The sequence below is a fragment of the Geospiza fortis genome, unplaced genomic scaffold, assembly GCF_000277835.1.
Source record: "Geospiza fortis unplaced genomic scaffold, GeoFor_1.0 scaffold23, whole genome shotgun sequence".
Classification (NCBI taxonomy): domain Eukaryota; kingdom Metazoa; phylum Chordata; class Aves; order Passeriformes; family Thraupidae; genus Geospiza; species Geospiza fortis.
In genome coordinates, this window is record NW_005054303.1 from 6,490,390 (window position 1) to 6,494,274 (window position 3,885).

A 3,885-nucleotide genomic window follows, 5' to 3' on the forward strand; every position below is an offset into this window, starting at 1 on the left:
TGCTTCAAAGAGAGCTCCAGCATGACCGGATTCTCTGACCCAAACACCTTTGTACCAGGTGAGAATTGATCCCTTTAGCTGCTGCCTGACTTGTGTGAGAGCTGAGCCTGTCATTGGCCAGCTGGTTTATGCCTGTTTGGATTGAAGAGCTGTGCTGCCTGGGTTTTCCTTCATGATATGGAGCCATGCAACCTTCTGTATTATGAGGTGCTTCACAAAAACAGCTTTTAAAATCATCAAATATCTGCAAATGAATTGGAAACTCTTCTTTCCCCCGTCTCTGCAAGGACATTACTCAGTCAAATGCATCCAGAAAATTGAAGGACTGAGAATTTTCAGTCAGGACTGGAGTGATTAATTGTCTCAGAGCGCTCACGTGCTGACATGCACAGTGAACAACACGGTGTGACATCTCTCAATTCACAACGAGAGGTGTGTCCAGCAGGGACAGCCATCCACAAAGGGGAGAGAGGTGGGAGAAGAAAGGTCAAATGTCCAACATTAAATCCACAAGGTTAATAATGCCTTGGCATCATGCATATTCATCTGACTCCTTCACTTCAGCTGAGCCAGCTGTCCCTGCTTCTGACATTTCCCTACAACAGAGGCGAAAGAAATTGGTTCCTTTTAATCTATGGCAGAAAAGGTTTATGGTAAGAGATGCATATTGTATAGATGTTGTATAGATGGGCTCATGCACTGACTTATCAAGGCACGTGGAAAGAGCAGGACACATGCCATGAAGAAGCAAGGTGAGAGCTGCCTTGGAAAATGGCCACACCTGTGTGCAAATGCTGCTACAGACATCCAGCTCTGGAAATTGCATGTCCAGCCTGCGTGTCTTTGGCCATAAAAACAAGTCAGATTTTGGCTAAGGCTCAAGGCAGGGGCACCTCTTATGCAGCAGTGCTAGCACATGGGGGCTTGCACAGATCCTTTTCCCAAGATCCCAGAGGTGGGCACAAACATGGGGTGCCATCCTTGGCCTCAGCACGGGCACTTCTCACCAAGCATCTTGGCCATGGGTTTTCATCTGGATTTGGTGTGCAGGATGAATGTCCTTCCCACACCCCCCAGTTGTATCTGGATTTGAAAATGCAACCCCCTTCTCTTGGAGCCAGTAATTATTTCCATGAGATTCATTTAACAAAGGCACCTATCCAATACTTGTGGTCTCCTGGCATAGCTAATCATGAAATTAAATTCAGTCTGTGTAGTTCCAATCAGTTACACAAAAATAACACTGGTTGACTGGCACTTACCCTGTTCATCATCAAGAGAGCCTTTGCCATACAGACTATTTTAGAAACTGCAGTGGGCTTCAGAAACTACCAGTATGGGACTTCCAGGAGCCCACACAGAGGATATCCCACCCATATCCTCTGCTTTCCTAACTGGGGTCCGATCAATTTGCCCATGGAGCAAAGTGAATTTCCCACTTGAGACCTCAAGAGTTGGAAATAAAACTCCAAAGTTGTCTTGGAGAGCACCAGGCAGATGTTAGTTGGTTCTGAATGTTTACTCTAGCTGCCACAGACACATCTTGAGCCCTACAACACTCACTGTGGGAGCCAAGAGAAGGCAGAATGTCCCACAGTGCCCACCAGGCTGGGTGCAGCCTCTGAGGCTTATCTGCCACTCAAGACTAAACAGATCCTGTGGTGGAGACAGAGGCTTGCTCTTCTTTGGGGCCACAAAACCAAAATAAATTGTTTCCACAAAGCTCAAAATAGCTTTAAACCATTGTTTGCCTTGACAGTAGTCACTGCCTGTGTCTGCTCTCCACCTTGCCTTTTGCAGCTCGTGGTGAAGCAGATTGGGAAAATGCACAGGCAGGAACTTGCTCATGGAGAGTAGAAGTGAAAGCAGGGGAAAAGTCCCTTGGAGGGATTGCACTCTCCCCACCGACCTCCTTGCAAGATTCTGGTGTCCTTAGATACAGGTGGCAGAAGAAGTAGCAGCAGTTTCTCTGGAGAACAGTGGAACAGCTTGTCCAGCCCCAGGTCTGGATCCTGCCCTGTACCACCCAACACTGCACTGCACAAGGGGTATTCCCTGATGGGATACCTCCCTGATAGGGTACACATGCACCCTACTATCTCCTTGGGGTGCTGGTGCCAAGGATATCTCCTACTTAAAGATTTCCTGCAATCCCAATGTTATTGGGGAGTTGGTTTTAGTCTCCACAGGATAAATCTCCCCTTGCAGCTGTTCTGTCCTCAGGCAAGAATAACTCAGGAGTCTACGAACAAAACTGTCAGAAACAATTGGCCAGTCCACTGCCATGTGGGGTTCATTCTCAGAACACTGAGCTATACAGTGAAGCGTATATATATTGAATATATAGGATTAAACCAATAGCTATGTTTTATATACACTTGCAAAAAGTGTGAGCAAAAAGCACAAAGTGCATAAAAGCTCACTGTTCAAGGGCAGCTTCCAAAGAGAGCCTACAAACTGGTTCTTGGGTGGCTGTTGGGTTGGAATCCATACCCATAACCCCAGCACTGGAAAAATTCCAGTAGATACACTCCCTGTGTAGAGTGTACATATATCTATATACACATCCTTTGGAAGGAGCTGCTTTCACTTCCAAATGGGTTTCCCGGGCACTGGCACAGATCCTTCTCATCCACCATCCTGGGTGCATGAAGAGCTGACTGCAGCTATGCCACCACTGTCCCACAGCCCTAATGGAATTACCTTCCTCCACTGCCCACAGAAACAAGGGGTCTCTTACCTTAAATCAGCAGCAGCTGACATTTTCACCCCCACCAGCCAAGAATGAATGACCCTGAAATGTGGGTCGAGCACCTTATTTCCTGACAGCTTAATGTTAGACAGAGAGACGAGATTGAAGCAGAGGTTACACACTGCTTCCTCCTCACCTGCAGCAGTGTCTCCCCTGGATGCTCCATGAACCCTGTGCCACCCATGCATGCTGGCATTTGTTTTGCAGGACCTCCCACAAAACAAATGCTGGAAGGTCTCCCCTGGCTGACACCCATCTCCTTTTCAGTGTTTCCACTGCTCCATCGTGCTCTTGTGTGCTTGTGCTGGAAGCACCAGTCTCAGGAAAAAGGCACTAAAGGAATGGCCTGTTCCAGCAGCCAGGGTGCATGTCCCTCCTTTGAGTCCGGCAAAGAGGGGACCCCAGGGGCTGCACGTCTGCAGGCTGAAGCCACAGCTCCCATTGCTGCTGTGCAGAGGGAGGGAGGCAGATCTGCACTCCCCTTGCATCCCTCGGTTGCATAAACCGAGCTTGTGCTGCTTCCCGGGGGGATGCCCAGCACTGGGGAAGAGGCGCTCCTTTGTACATCCACATTCCTCCACCACTGCTCCCGAGGCTGCTGCCACTAGTGTGACTTTTGCCACTGCATGTGTTTTTGCCTCTCTCACCAGCATCACTAACGCACGCAGGCTGCAGAGCTGCAGCCTGTCTGCAGTGAGCCCCTGGCAGGGGGAAGCCCCTTACCACAGCCCTGGCACAGACTGCCAGCCCCAGCTCCGCAGCCCTTCGGGACAAGGTGGTGGGATGCTGCGCGCCGCAGAGCATGTCCCTGCCACGGCTCGGGGATGCAGATGGGAAACTCCCTTCGATGGGGAGTACCTGTCCCCCGCAAAAAGAGAACCCCTCCAAAAAGAACCCCAAAAAAAGTTTGTGCTTTCCGCATTCGACGTTTTCTCAGCAAAGGCTGCTGCAGGGCGGGCTGGGGACACCCGTGAGCAAAGCAAGGGGAGAGGGGGAACTGCTCCGGCGGAGTGACCCCTCTGAGACCTCTGTCCCGTGCCTGGCGCGCTGTGTGACCCCGGCACCGTGCGGGGGTCGGGGCTGGGTGAGGCCGTGAGGCCCCACACGTGCCCGCGGACAGTGCCCCCTCCCCG